Genomic DNA, 22964 nt, shown 5'->3' with positions numbered 1-22964 from the left:
TAAGGATATTTAACTGATAGAAATTATGTAACTAATATGGATATTTAAGACTGATAATACATCTGTGAAATCACAGTGGTCAGCAAAGAATCACAAAATGCAGTGATGGAATAAGCAATTATCACTCTGCTAAGAGAAATAAAAATAAACAGCACATGCTTTGTTCGAAACAACAGAGAGACAGAATTACAAGTTTTCCTGAACTTCTTGAAAAAAAAAAAAAAAAATCACAGTCATCTCAAAAGAAAAAAGACCCAAACACCTGCAGTGTACACTTGGTTTAGATAACCATTATTGATTTTGAACCTCTCTCATCTGGAGAAATAACCCGACCTTGTGAATTGTGGCCACAGAATGATACAGTGATTCCCCATGAGCTCCAGAGCCGATAGCACTGCTGCGAATTGTTTAGCAACCGCGACTGTTTGATTCATGAAAGGAGTATTACAGGTCTTCATGGATCAAAATACTGCATCTTTGAAACATCGGAAACAACTAGTTCAAGAGTATCTCAAGAGAGTGGTTAAATTCAGTTAAGCACATCTTCCCACAAAAATGAGTTTCAGCAGCAGGGAGCCTGAGTGATCTAGTTAGCAAGATTGGTTTAGAATAAGGAAGAGATTCACAAAGTTTCCCTTAAGCTTAATAACTGTTTAGATTAGTAGTTACTTTCTTATTAATACCAGCCGTCTGAAAGTTATGGGCTATATCTAACCTAAACATTCAAGATTTCTACGCAGTCAGTAGAGAAAGGAACATCAGGAAGATACTACAACAGGTATCTTCCACTAATTACCAATTTTTAAGTAGCTAAAATCAGGTGTCCCGTATCCATCCCAAATACAAGTAAGTTTTCCTGAAGTTAATGCAAAAAGTATCAGGCCCTGACTCTCCTTTTTTTTTGCCTGACTCGCTTTTTTTCACACTAATTTTTTTTAAATGAGGAAAACCTCAAGTTAATAGTACTAACTGTATGTTTGCTTATTAAAAACTGTTCGTTAATGTTAATTGCTACCATTTTACATGATGATCAATATGCTCTACCAGGTTTCTTTTTATTCATGTCCCTTGGGTGGACATAGATAGTTGATTAAATCAATTTTGGATTACTGTGTAATTCAGTATTGAAATAAATGTAATATTATTTGCTCTTGGCTGTGATTTTATAATTAGCATTTTCTTTTAAGTTCCTTTTCTAGCTTTAGGATTAGAATCCAGCTGTAGCAAAACCAAACAGATCCTCGAAGTTATTGGGTTGTATTCATTTACATCAACAGAGGACCTAACTCTATAAACTATCATTAAGCAAACTTTCACCTCATACTTAGTTTTTCTTACAACATTTTCATTCTGGAATTGCCACCCTGAACAAATTTTGGAATCACTAGCAGGCTCTTTCCCTTCAATATGAACGAAATAGAAGTATAGCTAACTACACAGTTTAAAATCTTCTCTTACCATAGAATCATAGAATCAAATCATAGAATCGTAGAATCATAGAATAGTTTAGGTTGGAAGGGTTGTTTAAAGGTCATCTAGACCAACCCCCCTGGAGCAAGCAGGGACACCTTCAACTAGATTACGTTGCTCAGAGCCTCGTCCAACCTGACCTTGAATGTTTCCAGGGATGGGGCATCTACCACCTCTCTGGGAAACTTGTTCCAGTGTTTCACCACTCTCATTGTGAAAAATGTCTTTCTTCTATCTAGTCTAAATCTATTCTCTTTCAGTTTAAAACCATTACCCCTTGTCCTGTTGCAACAGGCCCTGCTAAAAGGTCTGTCCCCATCTTTCTTATAGGCCCCCTCTAAGTACTGGAAGGCTGCATTTATTTTCGGTAACACAAATTTAGACATCTGTTTTTCCAAAGTGATAATTTATGTCTCTAGTAAAATCAGTATGAGGCACATGAAAAGGAGATTACTTTTGTTTTTTTAAACTAAAATACTCTATGAGAAAATATGTATGACTGAGAAAATTAATCCTTAAAGTAAGGGAGGAGATTAAATTTTCAATTTAAGATTCTGTAAAATAATTAAATCCCTGTAATTAATTAAGCACCAAATAAACAGAAATACATAATTATAAAAATGACCAGTTTCATGAGTTATGTAGTAAAAGTACTGATCTTGGATAACAAAAGTTCCTCATACTAGCCAAAATCTGCTCTGACAGATGACTAACAGCCAGTAAAATGGCACGGGACTAACACTAGTACTGGCAACTTCTTAGCTAATAGTGCTATAAATTTTTAAATCCATGCTTAAATGATAAAAACAAAATATATCAGCATGGCTTTCTGAACCTCTCACTGAGGACCGCACAAATCATAAAGGATTATAAAAAAACTAAAGGTCACATAAACAGTGATGCAGTTCCAAAGATGATGAATGGACATCATGCAGTCCGTCAAGAAACTTTAGACTAAGTTGTGCCATCAAAACTAGGAGGGGAAAAAGCTTTTTACAAAGAGAGGCTCAAAGCAAGCGCTTAAGCTTAGGCATATCATATTACTTCCAAGTGAAGACTGTTCACTCAGTTATGAGGGTGTTAAGTAATGTGATATGTAGCCGCCTCCTCCAGCTGCCTGGTCCAGGACCCTCCTGCCCACCCACTGGAGCCCAGCCTGGGGACACGGGGTCTCTGCCCAGGCTGAGGGATGTATCTACCACTTTCCCCTTTGTACCAGCGAAGCTGCTGCAGTGCTGAGACTGAGCATGTATCCCAGACACGTACAGAGAGGACACTGACATGGCCACAACTGTGGCTACACAGACAAGGCATCGCCTGCAGCAGCACCCACATTCAGGACTCACACCAGACACAGGCACAGGCAGCCACGTCCCCTCCTCCCCTGGGGCTGGCAGAGGCAGAAGGTCACTAGTGCAGCACATGCACCACACTCTCCAGGTTCACAAGCACACAGACATTTACGAATCCCCTGAGCACTGACTGGCAAAGCCCCCCTTCCTGCCCAGCACCCCTGCCAGGATCCCAGCCCCACAGCTCCTCGACTCACCGGCTGGTCCAGCTGGGTGCTCATGTAAACACGTGGTACCCACACATTTGCTCTACAGGCACACCACTCATGTGTGCGTCCCCGAATAGCAGCATGGACCCTCCGCCTGCCTGACACCCCTGCCCAGGCGTGGGGTCTCCTACTCGCTGGCTGGTCCAGCTTGGAGTTCGCCAGCAAATCCACATGCACACCCCATGCACACCCAGTTCGAGGAAGGTACAGACACTCGCCCCCAGCAGCCAGCACAGGGGATGTGACCTGTGGTCCTCCTCCAGCCACCGGTGCAGAGCCCCTCACTCATCCATTGAATTTATTCTTTCTACAATAATATCAGGGACTCTCAGAATAAAATCCAAAAACATGCTTAGACTATGTTTGTATTTATCTACTCCCTTGTGCAATTAAATGATGCTTTAAATTCTTTTTACCTAAAGAATCAAGTTATTCTGAGTAATGAGGTTGGTACAACATTGGCATTAATGATAACAAGTAATTACAAGTTTAATTATGCTACAACATATGCAGGATTACCTACAGCATGAGGTAGGGTTATGGCTCAAGTCCACAACACTTGGCCAAAATTCACATCTAAAATCTGTGATGTATTCAATCATAAAACATCATTTTTGGGGAAGAGAGGGGGAAATATGTATTTTTTCAGGTCCGGAAAAATAACCAGGAAATATCACATCATTGTGATGTGAAACCCAAAACTGAAAGGAAAATTCAGTCAAAACAATATCATTTTAACCTGTGTCAAAGTAATTTCAATATATAATTCACAGTAATTTGACTCAACAGGTTCTTGAACCTGGTCTGAGTTTAAAAATCAGGAAAACAATTGGTATCGGTTACATGGAATCATTCTTCTTTTAATCACCTATTGCAGCAGATTCTATAAAGCTCATTCAGGTGAAGCGTGACTTCACACCCACAAGAGATACAGATCTTAGATGGTGATAAAGGATAGCCAACTCTGGTGCTGATAAAAGGACAGTTCAAGCATGATAGGAACACCTTTTTTTTTTTTTTCTTCTGTTTTCAGACCAGGTGGTCAGCCAGGCGATGCTTTTTTTAATCACAGTAAGAACCAAAACTATATCAAATCAACCACACATCAAACTGATCTAGCTGCTTCTTTCCTGCTACAACAAAACCAAATACATACCTAGTACTTTGTAACAATTGTAATTTGTGGAAATACTGGATATAAGTAATAGCTGTGGTACTTGAAAATGCCAATAGAAATATCAACAAGATCTCTTGGGTAGAGGGGAGGAATGGATAGTAGAGAGTGGGTATATACCTAATCTTATTGATCAACAGGAGAAAAGTAGAACCTGTGCTTGGCATAGCATATTATACTTTTCTTCATTACAGTATTTTATTTGGAGATACTGAAAACATCTTTAAAATATGTTTTAGTCACAGCTTATCATTTTCCCTTCCTCATATACTTCTGTCCAATTTTTCTCACTTCTCTTGTCTTGATATGAGGAATTCAGTGGTTTCCAGTGACAGCACAGGTAATAATGGGCACAAACTGAAACACAGGAGGTTGTGAATATCAGGAAACATTTTTTACTGGAAGGATGTGAGTACTGGCACAAGTTGTCCAGAGAGCTTATGGAGTCTCCCTCCATGGACATACTCAAAAGCTGTCTGGACACAGTCCTGGACAATCAGCTTTAATGTCCCTACTTGAGGTGGACTAGATGGCCTCCAGAGGTCCCTTCCAACCTCAACCATTCTGTGATTCTGTCATTCTCCGAATTCTATTTGAAAATAAAAGAAAATCTAGAAATATCTGGAGTAGTTTTGTAGTTTTCCGGTGCTGAAAACATAATGTTGTACTGAAGTACTTTATTTTTGACAATCCTAGCTGTATAAAATGTATTCTGGTAGCAAAATTTGTAATTTCATTCCACACAAATCTGTTGCTTTGGGAAGTGGCATAGACCATTAAAAATATATAATCCTGAAATCCTTACATAAGCAAAAGAATTGGTAGGAATTGTACCTCAGCATGGATTTCTAGAAAAGGTGGGCCAATACCAATGAGGTTTGGGCACTGCTTGTGAGACTAAGCTTTTTGCTGCTGTCTTATTTTCCCAGTAACTTTCATACGTAGGCAGAAAGTGGGCTGTAAAAAGTGTAAGTTGTCCTGTTCACCTGAGTGCTGAAAGTCTGAAGTAGAGGAAAGATCATGCCATGTGGTATTGAGTGTTTGAAATGTCCTATGGCAGATGAGTTATGAGCTGTGTTGGAAACAGAACTTCAATGTAGGAAGTATAAACACTAGTTTTCAAAACTGTTCAGTGTTTTCCATTTTATGCTAGCTTCTAAAATGCATTTTAATTTCCAATTATGTGCTTGAATCAAATAGAAAGTTACAGAAATCAGCATTAAAAGGAGCTTTTGCATGGTGAGGTTGTTTTATTCTGAAAACCAGACTTTCAAGCTTTGTACAACTATTCTATTCTTTTTGCTAATCAGGGATCCAAGAAATAATTATACTATTGTTCCATTGCTGAATGTCTCACAGGGACAGATTTGGCTACAGATCCTATCCATTGTTACAAAACAAGCTATAATTAAAAAAACATTTCTACACTGGGTTGTTGCAAATAGAACCTACTGAATTTTAAGCAACTGAGCTGCCTTCTGAATTTACAAATCAGCTACTTAAACAAAATGCCCTCTTCTCCTATCAATATAGTTGTAAGTTAAGAGCCTTGATTTTTGTCCTTGATTTTCCAGGCAGGCAGAAGTCACCAAAACATCCAATTCACAGCAAGTCAAATTAAGCTTTACAGAATGAGCCACATGTTTGCATATCAGAATATATATTCAAGCATGACATATCTTCAATTGCCATTGAGATCTTTTATTTCAGATATATTTCAGATATTTTGTATCAACAAAAAATCTTTTCCTTTCCTTTCCAAACTATTATGCCATACTTTGCGTTAAGATGACAAAGGAGTATTGTGAAGGAAAAACAAAGACAAAGAAAACATTCTGGGAACATCTTCTGTATGGAAAGTCTGTTGATATAAAGGCTTAAAAAGTGAAACTTGAAAAAACAATTTACCTTTATGGAAAATGAACAGAAGAATCTATACATGACATACTTTACTGAAACTTAAACCCCACTCATGAATAAAGAAGTTGGAGAAGAAATATATTAAAATAAAATCAAGTGTAAACAGTAGATAAATACTATAAAAAGTCAATGAAATGATGATGATGATGAAGAAGATATTTTTTGTGTACAAGTTTAAGAAAATATTGTAAGAACACAAGAAAAAACTATGCTTTATTGGAGGTCCTCTGTGGAAGACATCTGTTTGATAAAGTTTGTTCCTCTCAGGACCAGAACAAAGACCCCCAGTTCATGTACTAAAACATGGATATAATATTTTTTACGAGATCAAGCCTGTAAATAGAAGAAGTCAAGTCAAAAAAAACCCAGACTAATAACAGTTTCAGAGGGGAAGGGAAAAGATGTGCTGGGCACCACCAAGCTTTAAAATATAGTTTTAACAACCTATAGTTTAAACCCGTCTTTTCTCATAAGACAAACCACATTTTTCTCTTAAATTCCTGCACTGGAAACACAAACAGTGCGCCTTTTAATGAGTCTAGACTGTGATATGGGATAAGGAGATTCTTTCTAAACCAAAAAAGCAACAGGAAACTTACACAAAAAATATCTATGTTTGTATTTGCTCCAAAGAAAGAATTGGCAAAGTCTTTGAGTTAACGTATGTATTAGTTTGTTTTATAAATAAACAAAATTTTGTTATATATTTTTTCAGTTCTTATTGACTTAATGGAAGACACCTAAAACCCACAATCTACCTTCTCCTTTCCGAATCTGAAAGGTGAATGGAAATATACTTCTAGACTGTCAGCTTCTTTGAAACTGTGTAGTTTCCTCATAGGAAGGCCACAAAGTACCTCAAATATGGCTTTGTATAATTCAGCTCAGTGATAACTTATACACACCTTCTTCCTTCATGTTTCCCTCAAGCTCACAAATGAATATGAATCCGAGATAAAATCATTCTACTTTCTTAGTAAAAGCCACCCTTGATTCACCCAGATAATCTTGGCTCAACTCTGTGTTATGTACAAATTGTGCAGTAGATCCCTGCAATCTGCTCAGAGAAATAGGATTTTTTTTTTCTTGACTACATCTAAACTAAATTCAGTCATACAGTCCCCATGGCAATACTTATTCAAGGATCTTAACTTGCATCACAGGATAACACATTTTCAATGCCCATCTTGATGTATTACCCACAGAACGAAGATAATGGAAATATATAAGGTTTCCATCAATCTATCAGGTTAAATTACAAACAAAAGAAGAAAAAGAAATTCATACTGCATCTTCATGCTACATCTTCATAATGTCAAAGAAAGCATACCCTCCTTGATGAGCAAGACTGGCAAATGGCTAAAAAAGGAGGAGGAAAAAGCTAAGGTACTCAACAATATTTTTGTCTCAGTCTTCACTAGCCATCTCTCTTCCAACACTTCTCGAGTTGGTGGACTCCAAGACGAGGACTGAAGGAGCAAAGTCTGTAAGAGAAGATAAGGCTCGAGACCACTTGAGAAACCTGAACATACATAAGCCTATGGGACCTGACAAGATGCATCCCAGAGTCCTGATGGAATTAGCCAAGCCACTCTCCATGATATTTGAAAATTCCTGGCAGTCAGGTGAAGTCGCTGAGGACAGGAAAAAGGGAAACATTGCATCCATTTTCCAAAAAGGTAGCAAGGAGAATCCTGGGAACTCCCAACCTGTCAGCCTCACCTCTGTGCCTGGGAAGATCATGGGGCAGATACTCCTAGAAGCTATGCTAAGGTGCAGGGAGGGCAGGGAATTGATTCGAGACAGCCAGTATGGCTTCACCAAGGGCAAGTCCTGCCTCACCAACCTAGTGGCCTTCTCTGATGGAGTGACTAGATCAGTGGACAAGGGAAGAGCTATGGATGCAATATATCTGAAATTAGACATGGTCCCCCACAACATCCTTCTCTCTCAATAGGACAGAGATGGATTTGATAGGTGGACTGTTCAGTGGATGAGGAATTGGTTGGATGGTGGCATCCAGAGGGTAGTGGTCAATGGCTCAATGTCCAGATGGAGATCAGTGATGAGCGGTGTCCTTCAGAGGTCCGTATTGGGACCAGTACTCTTTAATATCTTCATCAATGACATAGATGTGATGGAGTGCACCCACAGCAAGTTTACAGATACACACCAAGCTGAGTGGTGCAGTTGACATGCCTGCAGGAGAGGATGCCATCCAGAGGGACCTGGACAAACTCGAGGAATGGGCCCATGTGAACCTGTCCTGGTTTCAGCCAGGGTAGAGTTAATTTTCTTCATAGAAGCTAGCATGAGACTATGTTTTGGATTTGGGATGAGAAAATGTTGATAAGGTGCTGATGTTTTGAGTTGTTGCTAAGTAGTCAAGGACAGTCCAGCTTCTCGTGCTGGCCTGCTAGCAAGGAGGCTGGGGGTGCACAGGAAGCTGGGAGGGGACACAGCTGGGACAGCTGACCCAGGCTGGCCAAAGAGATATTCCATACCATATAACGTCATGCTCAGTATATAAAGCTGGGACAAAGAAGAAGGAAGGGGTGGAGGGACGTTCGGAGTTACAGCATCTGTCTTCCCAAGAAACCATTATGAGTGACGAAGCCCTGTTTCCCTGGAGATGGCTGAACACCTGCCTGCCCATGGGGAGTGGTGAATGAATTCTTTGTCTTGCTTTGCTTGCGTGCGCGGCTTTTGCTTTACTTATTAAGCTGTCTTTATCTCAAACCATGAGTTTCCTCACTTTTACTCTTCCGATTCTCTCTCCCTTCCCACCGTGGGGGAGTGAGTGAGCGGCTGCGTGGGGCTTAGTTGCCAGCTGGGGCTAAACCACGACAGAACCTCATGAGGTTTAACAAGGCCAAGTGGCAGGGTCCTGCATCTGGGTTGAGGCAACTCCCAGGAATCAACCGGAGGTTGTCTACCTGGACTTTACTAAAGCCTTTGACACTGCCTCCCATACCATTCTGCTGGAGAAACTGGTGGCTTTCATAGAAATCAGTAAATTACACTGTAACATATTAAAAAGAAACATTATTATAGTCACCTAATATAACTCTCTTTGTACCTAGGCTGCAGAGAACTGACCTTTTCTTCAGGTTGAAAATAATACCAATTACAGTCTGCCCACTGAATGAGGAAACAACTGCTTGATGGTCCCAAGTACATTTAAACATTCGGAACAAACAGCCTCTCCGTTTGGGAGTTGTTTTAGTTTTGCAGAGACAGTGAATGAAGAAAGACCTGTAGTCAAATCCTGTGGTTTCGTCCATCTTCTGAGGTAATATCACTGTCTTCATTTTTTTATGTAGGATATTCCTTCATTTTATTTTATGAATCTGTACTCTTTGTGCCATAAATTCTTCCTGGGTTTTATTGGATTATTTTTTTGTTTGTTTGTTTTTTGAGCTGGACCCTCTGAAGATTGACAAACCTTTACCTAAGGACACTAAGCACAGGACTGTCATACATTTTATTTTAAGTTTTACCTTCCTAATATCCACTTATAAGTAAATACTCCTTTTCCTAATAAGCTGTCCATCTATGATCACCTTGACTGCAAAGTAAATTTGACCTAACAAGAAAGCTGAGGGTTACAATTTAATCTAGTCTAACTCAGAGCATTACCTTGTTCAACTTGGGAGTCTGGTAAAATATTAAGAAATTTTCAACATTTTCAATCTTAGATCCCATCCACCTTAATTAATTGTCTGAGACTCAAGAAATCAGTTCCAAACCTACAATTATGCAAATTAATATCTCAGATGCATGGAAAAGCAAGTGGGAGGAAGAGATGGAAACTGCTGTACACAATAAAACATAAAAGAAAATAGCCAGGTGTGCTACCAGCAGATAGCTAAGCTAATGTTCAGAAGCATTATTCACCCAAAAGGCTAAACGTTAGTAAAGCACAGTTTGCTATATTTGTTACATGTTTCTTACCAGAAACTCTGTGGAAAATAACCCTGAGAAGGGATTCATTAAAAATGTAATAATTTTGTAGATACCTATTAAAAATTAGTGTTGTATCTAGGATAGTTTTCTAAACACGTGTAGTTAGTGGAGAAAAAGAGGTAGTTCTAGTGAACTTTCATGCCATCCTAAAAAATATATGATTGTAAAATAACAGTAAAATACCTTTTTTGAGGATTCTGTACTCAGTCATTGACTATAGATGACCAGGTAAACTTAGGACGTGTATTAAAAGACTTAAGGCAGATTAATGCCTTTGATAACTCTGTTGTTATACTCCTTGACAGCAGAGACACATGAAATTTAGAATTTTCAAATTTAAATGCCCAAAGTTAACATACCAGTAAGAAAAGGTAGATCTTGCATTATGTTCATAACTATTTAGACACCCAACTTCAGATATTCATCACTTGAAATTTTAGCTGCCATTAAGTATTTAGGATACAAGAACCTGACAAAGCAGATCTCATAATCAAAAAGATGCTGCACCGACTGTGAACTGCCTTATCTGTTGCTCTGGCATATTTTATAAGAGTTTATTTGTATTACAGCATGCAAAGAAATTAACATCTAAAGAATTTAGTTTTAATAGAATTATATTTTATGTGATCTTTAGTAATTTAAAGACTTCAGTGATCTTCAATTTATTTGTTTATCTTGATTGTGGTGATAAGCTCCTCCTAGCACGACAGATAATGTATATTACAAGTGCACTCAACTGAAGACACATTGCAGAAGCACTGTACCAATTGTAACAATAACCAGAACAGCTTCTCTACACTCTCAGAAGTTTTACATTAGTAAAAGCATGTGTTGATCAATAATGTATATGAACTACTAAAATGTAGAAACAGCTGTTGCTGAAATTTTACAAGTTTAATTATAATAATAAATTTGCCCTGATTTACATTCTGTGAAAGTCCTCTGGTTTCAGTAATGTGAATCGGGTAATAAAGGTTCTGGGACTTTATTTTAACTATAAATTACATTTTTAAATGTGAGAAAAAACAACTGAGGATGTTTCACATCTGAGCAACATACATTATCTTGAGTCTGATTATAAAAAGAACCCTAATATTGCCTTATATGAATAACATAAAATAATGAAAATATTAACTGCTATATTTGCAAATATATTTATGTTAACATGAATTATGTTTATAGTATTTAATCAGTTACAGAACTATCCCATCAACTAAGGTTTCTTAATTCTATTGAGTAAACTGATACATGTGGTATCATGTCAATAATCATTCTTCATAGTGCATCTTACTGTTGAAGCTGATAATTACAGTGTTATAGAAGTGCTCTGTATATATGGTTTCAGCACAGTCAGTCACTACAGCAGATACGCAGAGTTATACAGTACCAGGAAGCAGGCAAGTTTCCAGTGATCTTCAGGAAAAAGAAAGATGTGATAAAAACCCCTTTGATATTCTGTTCCATTAGCATTCTTTAGTATAACATATAACCTTGGAAATCAAGCAGGCCACAGCTCTTGTGTAAAGGTAGCAACCCTTTGTCTAGGGTGACACAGCCCTCAATTTATTATTATAACTAACCTCCCAATTTGAATACTTAATTTTTAATTGTGTATATAAGATGAAGAAAAATGTACTTAAAATCCATAGATTAGGTGCAAATGACCAGCCATCCACTAGGAAGTTTTGTGTTATAGGACTTTAAAGGTAGTCAGATTAGCACTGTTTTAAAAGAAAAAAAATTTTAAAAAGAGGAAAATTTGAAGCCTTTTAAACGATCACACTCTAAAACAACCTGTGCTCATATTGACATCATTATGCCAATCTTCATTATTATTTATGTGAGTTTGAGGAAATGCAATTAAGAAGTTCCTATTTCTCCTCAAAAAAGCAAGGATGAATATATGCAAAAAAACCCTGTATTCTCATAAAGATTCTAAGCATATCCTGTATGAGCACGGGGGCAGGAGGTGGTCAAGGAGGCTCTCAATTTAGGGGTGCTGTAGGGGGAATAGTACATTAAAACATTGCCTTCTGAACTAGTACTAGCATGTGTAACGTGTATCTGTCACTGACAGCTCACTGGGTTACAATTAATTCTAAGTCATCAGTCATGTCTTCTCCTGCAAGCACAAAAAGCAGAAACAGCAGCAGCGTTGCCCTTTGAGGATAAGACCTTTTACATGCTATGATTCTAGAAAGCAGCTGTACATCTATTAACACAATGGACACTACACCTGTCACATTAGATAAATGGATACACATTGGAAAAGCTGAAAGTGGACATGATTGTCAAGGATAATGCAGTTAAGCTGGTGGATCCTGGGAAAGAAACAATTTCTATAATATTTTAATTTTGAAACTAATATTATTATCCCAATCAATTGCATGTGTTATAAGCTAATTAAAACACTCCTGTGAAAACATATCAGCATCTCTAACAGAAAAGGAGCTAGACAATAATACATTGTGACATTAAAAACCCATGGTTTTTTACTTGGGACAGGATGGCCTTAAGAACTGTTTTCCTAAGTGCAGATTTCTAAATTTTATTTTACTTTTTCCTCTATTGAACTCCCAAAGCCTTGGAGTTTTCATTTTGCATATGCAAACATGTGCTACAGAAAATAAAATTAAAAAAAAAACAAACAAAAAACTTGCTTTTCACTTAAGATTCTTGAGAGAACAATACATATTACAACAAATACTGACTACAAATTCTTCTTCCACCACATATAACGCACATGTACATCTGCCTGGTAATATCTTACGATGTCAAAGTTTGGAAAACTAAATCCACAGAGAATGTTAGGACTTTCAGTGGTTGAATGGGTTTTTTTTGTTTTGAGAATGAGTCTTTCATTCCTGTGCTATGTTAACTATCGGGGTAAATCTCTGCTAGGTGAAATTATATTCCCAAATAAAATGCAAAATGAAGAGTAAGTATATTAAGGTGTTTCCACACAAAGATTTCCAGAAAAAAATATAAAATATGCTTCATCAGTTTAGCCATGAAGAAAGGTAAAACCTCATTTATTAATAAAATTAAAAGAAAAAGTGAAAAATAAGGCCTTTTTACATGGGAATCAGCTACTCCAGGAAGACAGTGCTACTACTGTAGTATCAAAACAGCAGATACTCTCACAGTTATCTTACTTTGAGAGTCACTAGAAATGTATTTTCTGCTGGCCTCAAGTAGAAGTAAAATGAGAGCTGACAAGAATCACTATTATTATTAGACTTCATCCAATTTTCTCTATTTTCCACAAATTACATATGGCATTATCTTGACATATTAAAAGTTACAAGGAAAACAAGAACTCTGACTACCTGGATAGTTTTAGAAAATACTGCCAATGTCATGGGTCCCCTTGGAATAGGCCAAAAGATAAGCTTGATAGTCTGTGTTCATGTTCTGGTGTTGATGACCTAACCTGATTTGTACCAGATAAGTTTAATGTTAGTAAAGTGAACTCTCACTGGTGAATTTCTTTCTTTCTTTCAGTGGTCTAAAAGAATAACTTTTCTGAAGTCTTTGAAATTACATCAACTGATGCTAATAACCACGTACATCTGCTTAGCTTCTACCGGAAATAGATTCACTAAGTCATATATTCAAAGTACAGATCTTCATATGATCTTGATATGTGACTTCTCCAACATCTGTCTACAAAACTGGAGAAAGCAAGACATTGGACAGTTACTTTGGACATAAAACATTTAGTGATTGGTGCTTTTTTTTTTTCAAATTTACATACTAGCAAGTTTCTCATTTCACAGAATTTGTTGGATGCCATCACCTTTGATCCCAGTGTTTAAAACTGATAGAATTATTTGTGCACTTTCCACCTAGAGCACATGACCATGTGTATTAATACAGATAGCCAACGACTGTTGAATTTGAGCCCAACATTTACTAACATTTCAAGGGTAATTTATATGTATTTTGCAAATGCTAGCTTTTCATTAGGCAAACTGTCAAGCATAAACCTTTTGTTTCACATTTTTTTAATGCAACAATATTAATTTAAATGAAAGCATGAAAAACACAGAGGAACAAAGGAATGAAATTGCACTTAACCAAAATATCATAAACGTATATGCACATGCCCTGTGTGTCTGTTTTTGAAAGAATATTAAAAAAACAAGTCCAAAGAGGTTGTATCTAAACCTAAACCAGTGGTTTATGAGTATTTCTGTTCTGTCACAATACGTCCTATGTTACCTCACTAGCTATCTACAGAACAGAGAGGACACATTTCTAAGTGAGAATTCATCATTAGAACAATTATTAAATAAAATATATCTATTTATGGGAAAATTGAGCTGAGTTGCATTGTTTTAATATCAATTTCTCACATAGTAGTAGATCAGGATCCTTTCTGATATGTACTACTATGGCAGATGGAAGAAAATGCATGGTGGTACTTCGAGATTTAAGGTATTATCAGACTATGGAATACATCACAGAGCTCCACAGAGCCTGTGGAAGCCACCTTATCTCAGTCTTCAAAGGTTGACAAGGCACATAAAGAATGCATTCAAACCTCCTGGTTTGATCTTTGTCATTGACAGATCACAGATATGGAAGTTTGAGATATTTCCACAGGAACAGCAAGTAGGGTGACAGCTAGTCAAAAATGGCAGATAATCACACCTACTTCAGCAAAAATCTAAAAATGGAAACTTTTTTTAGAGAGAATGAGCAGAGGAAGATGTCATTATTATATTACAGTTACTAGTAATATAAAAAAGCAATGAAAATAGAAAGCAGAACAACTTCAAGGATGAGAAAATTCTCTAAAATGGAGAATTTAATACTCGTTCAAAATTTTTTGAATTTCATTTCTAGAAGGTATAAACACAGGCCTTACCTAGAACTTAGTGAAATGACTGGAAAGTCTCTTGCTGATATCAGTGGGATTAAGATTGGTCTACCAGCATCTTCACAAGCCCTAAAGCTAATAAAATCCTAAGTTTTTCTTGTAATCTAACAGTTAATGTTCTGAATGTTTCTGACTTTACCAACCTTTTTAATCAAAATGACGTTACTCACAGATGTTATCTTTTGTACTGAAGACATTTATCATACATAATCTACCTTTTTTGCTACGTTGTGTTGGATTTTCTTTTCCAGTGTGTGCTAATAAGTGTTCTTTGGATATAAAAATTTAAATCTGATTATGGCTTCTTAAACAAGCTTTAAATATATATTAAATAATCCCTTAGGTTTGACATCAAGTATTTTGTGTGTCAGTGTTTTGTGTGTGTGTGCAGATTCCTATGCTTGAACTTCTTAGAATCAATTAAGTATATATTCTTTTAATAGCTTATGTCTCTAGTTTCTAAATGGAAGTTCAATTCTTATGTGTAATTAATGAACTATACATGAAGCACACCCTCAACTTCTGAATTACACAATAGCCAAAAAACCCTAGTCAAAAGTTTTGCTGCAGTCAAAGTGAGATCGACATTTCAGTATGAAATGACAGGCATGTTTCATTAAAGGCCAAATCCTGCAGCTATTCTTCAGAAGGTAATGGAGGCTTTGCGTTGCACTAAGGATTGCTGATTTCACTGACAGGTAATAATTCCATTAATATCTCCATTATGCAAAACCAGAATGACCAAACTACTATAGTGTCAAGCATGCATCACATTTGCCCAGACCAATCCTCATGTATATGCAGGTTACAGAATAACTATAGAAGTCCCCCTTCGCTCCTTAAAACAACACACACACTGCACCGAGGCAGAGTGACAACAGTTGTAACAATGTACTGGAGAAAACAGAAGGTAGGCTAGCTAGATCAGTATTTTTGCTATCAGACTTTTCTCTAGAAGGTTTCCTAGAACTGGGGAAAAAAGCAGGTAAGACCACATTTGGACATGTTCTTATCACAAAATTAGCTTTTTCCATGGGAATAGCCATAGAAAATATTTATGGTAACCAGTTTTATTGAAAGGAATATAATCTAAATGATTAAATATTTCATTCTGCATCTAATGCAAACACGAGCCTAAAACACATCTATAGAAGAGATTAGAGAAATGCCTTGTGTGCACTTTGAAAAGGATCAGAAGGTATGGGCTTTGTTCTGTAGAGGTAAAGTTATTTATCTTTATTTCTTAGGCAAATGCATAGTTCAAAGTCTCTAGAACTGAAATCAGAAACCCTCTGGATAATGTATTTTGAATAGCAGTCCCAACAACATCAGTAAAAGTAACAAAAATAATCAATCCAACATCAAACTGTACATAGCTAACTTCATAATGAGGAAGGCAAATGTTTCCCACACTAGGAAAAAACTGATATGATACATGCCCTGGGTTGACAGATGGAAGGAAAAGACAGACAGATGTGCTTTAATTTCTTGATTTATTTTTCTCTCATAATTTTTTTTTCCATAAGATGACTATCAGGCATAGATGAAACTGCTTACTCAATAACACTGGCTACAGATATTCACCAGAGCAATAATGCCAAATTTCCTTTAGGACTTTGCCCACTGGTATCATCTCAAATGATATTTAGTAACAAGCAAAATGACTAACAGCTGGCACTTTCCTTTGAAATGGCAAAACACCAACCAGGTCCAGTTTGTGCAGTCCTTGTAGAGGGGACCATCTGGAATGCTAGCCCAAATCTTAACAATTAAAATCAGGGGCCAGGTCAGACAAGTAACATCTTAAAGAATTCATGATACTGAGTTTCTAAGCTAAACTGAAAATGACAGAGAAGCTAACATGTGAGAGGATATAAGTAGTCGTTCTCACCCAGGGGACGGAAGAGGGATCATGTGGATAAAGTACAGCACATGGAGTTAGAAGACTGATTCTGTGGCAAATTTTAAGTGTCATAAAATGTAAGTCTTTATAATCAATAGAAAGTTTCCCATTAGACTCAGAATCAGGTACCTGGGGTCTATCTTCCAGGTACTGAGAACCTCCTGACGGTGGCCAGCTGCTGTCAGCTGCCAGTGATGTGAAACACTCAGCATTTTTGCTTATTGATAAGTTGGAAAGATCATTGCCTTTTTTCAGCTAAGCATGATGCTTATGAAAGATGACATGATATTTGCAAATGAATTTAAGATGCTCAGATGGCAAGTGCTATTCAAAGAAAAAATATTTTATTATTTTATAATTTGAGGTAGAAGAAATATGTTTATCATTTCCATTTATTTGATTATAAAAGGCTTAACATTAATCAGGGAAAGGATGTAAGAGGAAACAGAAGAGTGGCACTGTGAGAGGTAATACTCAAGTAACACAGGAAAGAATGCTGTTCCTTCACCAAATTTACAATCTGATTGAAAACTGGATGAAGTAAAGAAAACAAGTGAGCCATGGGGAAATAACAAAGGTAGCAGTAACAGCTCCATATGATTACTACGACTAGCTATGTGTCCTGTTTGATGGATCTAAATCATTACACTTTCTAGTTGTTTCTGGGGATATACTGGTCTTTTTTTAAAAAAAAAGCAGACCTTCTTTTGAATCTTTTCATAATTTATTGCTCTTTAATCTCTTAATTTCACTTTTATGATGATGAATTTTACTTTAAGATATTCTTTTTCATGCTTTGATTTTTAAAACAATAACGAATAGAAATTACATTTCTAGTAGTCATCTACCTGCAAACAGCTAGGGCATATTTGGGAAAATAAACACAGGAAGACACATTATCAAATAATGATAAGAACAGGTTATTCTGCATAAACACCTCTATTAAATGGTTCTGAAAATACGTAAATAAGTTTTGCAGAGGTCATTAACCTGTGATACTATTCAGCTTACTGTGTTTTCAGGCTATCCTTTATTGCTACTTTAAAGATATTTTAAACTAAGATTTTTTCAAATATATAAAAATCATTACTAAAGTGATATGATACCATACATGAGTAGTCCAAGTGAAACCACAGAACTATTCATTTCTGAAAAACTATGAATAGTTATACACACTATGTGATATGGACATTTATCTATGATAAAATCAAAATATTGCTAGCATAAATAATGGTGGGAAACTCCTCCAGACCAGCAACTCAAAACCAGCTTTGCTCAATCCAGCTTTCTGTCTAAACTCAAATATGACAGATGTGTCTGTTGTGCCAGCCTCCAGAATAAATACTTCAAATGGTACCAATTACAATTTTCACTAGTATCTAGCAAAAAGACCCTCTATGTTTATTTGTGATTATGTTTAATTTCATATTGAGATGATTAATCAGAGTAAATGTCTTTATTTTCTGCTGTTTTAACTTCAAGAAATTATCTCTTCTGTTTTTATCCTATTATAAGGATCGTTACAAAAATGGGAAACAATTAACACTGGTTTAATGCGTGAATGCCATAGAGCTGAAGTAATTGCACTCAAGGTCTGCTAACTCTTTAATCAGGCATTTGGTTGCAAGCTGCTCACGATTGATTCTGAGAGTACTAACACAATCTAAGCAGCAAATGCAGGTGTGCCAAAAAAGCAGACATGTTGGCAAAACCAATGAAAGAGTCTAGAGGGTGAAAGAAGCAAAAACTAATGGAAAATTCTTCTTAAGAGACTTTTGCTCGGGATCCAGTCATAACTGAGTGAAATTAATTGAGGTAAATGAGCATAGAGAGAGTTTTTTGACCAAAATAATTAAGAAATATGAACAGCAAAACCACAAAAGCTCAGCTTGGAGAAGACTTGCCAGTCAGAATCTTAGTGAGCAGAATTAATTAGATTGGGGAGTTGAAATTATCACATGCATTTTGCTAAATAAATAAATAGGAAATACCATGAGAGGTTTCTGGAATCACAATTAGAACACTTACTATTCTCAACATTTATGCTTTGTTTTGGAGAAAAGAACAGATCTATTTTTATTTCTGTTCATTAAAAATACGTTTTTTTTCCTTTCTCTAATGAATCTATTTGCCATGATTAAGGGATTCCTGAATTCAAAAGTGCTTACACAACATAGCACTGAGTGCACATATAAACTAGACATGTTGATGAAGATTATGGCTACACACACACGTCTATAGAATCACAATTATGTCAAAGAAACAAGTGTATCCACTTGCAAGAATATGATCAAAATTAAAACTGCACGTTTACAGAATCACAGAATCACAGAATCACTAGGTTGAAAAAGACCTTCAAGATCGTCAAGTCCAACCATCAATCCAGAACCACCATGTCCCCTAAACCATGTCCTGAAGCGCCACATCCACACGTTTTTTGAACACTTCCAGAGATGGCGACTCCACCACCTCCCTGGGCAGCCTGTTCCAATGCCTGACCACTCTCTCGGTGAAGAAATTTTTCCTAATATCCAATCTAAACCTCCCCTGGCGCAACTTGAGGCCATTTCCTCTCGTCCTATCACTGGTTACTTGGGAGAAGAGGCCAATACCCTCGTCGCCACAACCCCCTTTCAGGTAGTTGTAGAGAGCGATAAGGTCTCCCCTCAGCCTCCTCTTCTCCAGACTGAACAACCCCAGTTCCCTCAGCCGCTCCTCATAGAACTTGTGCTCCAGACCCCTCACCAGCTTCGTTGCCCTTCTCTGGGCACGCTCCAGCACCTCAACATCCTTCTTGTAGTGAGGGGCCCAAAAGTGAAAATATCCCTCCCTGGTTCATATACAGTACTATAACAGCAAACTCCTTTCAGGATTGCCCTCAAGGAAAAGTTGATTAGATTTATATGTTTGCATATCATCTTTGAGCTTTGTGGGGTGGGTTTTTTATCAATGTCTTTAACTAAATCATCTATGTACCTAAGTTAAATGATTTTGGCACACTTCTATACAAAGTCCATGGTTTATATAACCTTATATAGCAGTTCTGCATCAGGACCTTGACCAAACTCCCCAAAACTTCTAGATTAGAAAAGAGAAAACCAGACTGATAATACAGTTCTGACCCTTGTTAATGCAAGTCAGGAAAGAATCTTACTTATAAACCAGTAAGCACCATCCATGTTGGAAAAAAAAAAACCCTAGATAATAGGTAATGCAAGAGGTTTGGAAGGTTTATTTCACAGATATCTCTGAAAACCTTGTGTAACTAATACTTTCTAAAAGACTGATAAGAAACAGGATTGAGCTGAAACCCAGGCATTTCTAAAACAAAACTATTTTGCAAAATCCTAATCCTTCTGCCTAATAACAATTTCCCCATAAACTTCAGAAACAGGTTTCTGAAGATACTTAGGCACGCTTTGGTAAAGAAATGACTAATATGTTACCTTCCATGCTTTGTTATTTCTAAGGCAAAGCAGTCAATGATGACTTAGAACCAGACTAATACGTTATAAGTAAGGGAATCTAAGCATTGTTCTAAACCCTTGCTGTTCTTTTTTTTTTTTTCCAAGACAAGCGAATCCTACCGAGTACAAGATGTGTTAATTAATTCAGATAGAGAGTCACAATATACAGATGCCCACATCAAAACGCATGGATCCAACAGTGTCATTTCAAATTCTTTTAGAGCTGGCTGAGTACTGAAGTGGTAAGATATCAGAAGCTTTAACCATTTCCCTATTTGCTTTAATCAATAGCATCATCTATGCTCAAATTATTTACTAACACTTGAAAACAGCAAGTTGCAGCAGCTTGGGCACCAGCAGAGCAAAAAGGCAAGGATAGCTTCTAACTAAGGCAGATTACCCAAAATACCTAAAAGTTTTTCTCCCTTTCAATGCCAAAATGACAGCAATTTTGCAAAACAATACCCAGTTCAATGGCCACTTATCTTGCTTTCGGGTAAGTATGGAAGAACAGTTACATATTTGTGAATCTGCCAACACTCCAATGACAGCTTTCTCTCTTTCACTTTCCTTCTAACAGCTATCACTCAGTCACTCTGCTGTCTGTCATCTGCAGGTGAAGGGTTTTACAGAAATGAAAGGCAGTGGTCTGGCACAGGGCCACCCACACACTCTCACAAAGAGACCCTTAATCATAAGGGACTTTCACATCTCTCTGATCTGGGAGCAATTCAAGATAGATGCCAGAAGGAAGAAGAACAAAGAAACCATCATTTGAAAATTCCTTCAGTGGCTTAGTAACACTGCTGAGATGGCTTTTGCCAGATTAAAGAGACATGCTCCTTTAGACCCTAAATATTGCTCTGAAACTAATTCCTCAAGCATTGTCCAGAGTTTAACAGGGGTTGGGATACCAACAATCAAACTTTGAAGTAATTCTTCAAATTCCGGTGGAGACGGCTGCAGAGACAGCTAGAATATTCAGGTCTTTCCAGGCCAAGGAGAGAGAGGGCAGTTTGATTTCTTTGCAATTGTTGCCTTTAAAGGACTTGGACAAAGCAATTCCAACACAACAGCTTATTTCTAAAACACTTTAAAGTAAAGGGGGGGGCGAGTAGTGAACTAACTGATACTTTTGAGTGGTGCCTACATTCAGCACAGCATTCTGACACTTTAGGAGAACACTGCAGGAGCTGCAATACATTAGTGAAGCCTGACAGGGTAAAGATCTTCCTTCACTTGCCATTTTGTTTTGAAGCGACAAGAAAGCTACAGGCAATAGAGGAGTTGAAGACGAGGATTCTATCTGATACTCACATGAAGCATCATTGTATGCATTCCTCTAAGTAATGTCAATAATACAAACCATAACTATATATAGGCAGAAAAAAATCTGTTAAAAATCTTCGAAGAAACATATTTTGAAAGTGGCTAATGCTTTAGCTTCCTACATGCCAATACTCACCTATGTAATTCCTCTGAGACACACTCAAATGTTAAAAGAGCCCATTTGCCTATCTATGTTCATTCAGCTGAACACTCAGCAGGATCACTTTCTTGTGATGTTTCTAGTACTTGGGTTAATTTCATTACATTCTATGAGATATTCATCATAAAGAAATATCAGCATATCAAAATTCAATGTAATACCTAATTCCAGTCCACTTATATGAGTGAATCAAATTAATGTCAATCTGGGAATTTGCTCTCAGTTATTAGTGAATATATTCACTCCTTCCAGGCCCTTATCAGCTTCTGCAGAATCGAAGCTTTTTAAAAAATTCTGAAAAGAATGTCTCAAAACTATAAACTGAATGAAGGCAATGTGGTGCTTGCTTTCTAAATCAGCAGACAGACAGCTGGAGTGTCACTGCTGTAACCCAGAGCTTTGACAGGCTACAGCAGAGTTAAAACTGACAGGAGTCTTTTGTCATATTTTCCTGCTGCTATTCAAAACTCTCTGAGCAGTAGGAGACTGACGAGAAGGAGGTTAATTTTGCTCTGCAGCAGTTTAGACTATGGAAGACTGAAGAATGTAAACACTGTAGGACTGCTTCATTCCTGTAAATTGCAGCACATGTGATTTGGGGGAGATGACTTAGCAAGGCAGCTACTTTTTCAATCAGATTTCATAATGTCTTTAAATGTGGGGGTGTTTTAAGTCCTTTATTTCTCTCCTTTTAACAGGAAAAATCCAGGAAAACAAGCCTGAATGTAATTTCTAATGCATTACATTGTTCCAGGATACAGGCATTTATGGAGAAACACTTTCTTTTGTCTTTTGGAGCAAGATGTAAGAAGCAATAGCTAGATTGCCATGGGGACATGTGCTACATCTCTGCAGAGGATGCAAGACGTGTACACTTTGACCAGGGAAGTGGCAAGGAAGCTGAGTTTAGAAGTAAAAATATAACAGGAGAGATGACTGAAACCGGACAGAAAGAGTAGGATTGGAATCAGGCAAGCAGTCTGAAACTTGAAAATAGGAAAGAAGAATGAAATGAAAGGCAGCACAAAGATAGTGGATAAGACCACGGCTGTATGACAAGCCAAGGACAAAATAAGAATAAATATCCATTCTTATTTTACCAGTGGGAGAAAGGAAGCAGGTGTTACAA

The 22964-nt window shown here is 37.1% G+C and overlaps 1 protein-coding gene across 2 annotated transcripts in view; it reads right to left on the bottom strand.

Moving 5' to 3' along the window:
* PCDH9 (protocadherin 9) overlaps positions 1 to 22964 on the bottom strand; it is a gene marked incomplete at both ends in the record, with an annotated part of 703533 nt that overhangs the window by 256258 nt on the left and 424311 nt on the right. The window lies entirely within an intron of this gene.

Source organism: Phaethon aethereus, assembly GCF_964289735.1.
Source record: "Phaethon aethereus genome assembly, chromosome: 1".
NCBI lineage: Eukaryota > Metazoa > Chordata > Aves > Phaethontiformes > Phaethontidae > Phaethon > Phaethon aethereus.
The sequence above is the reverse complement of the archived record's forward strand: the minus strand, read 5'-3'. Positions and strand labels throughout refer to the sequence as shown.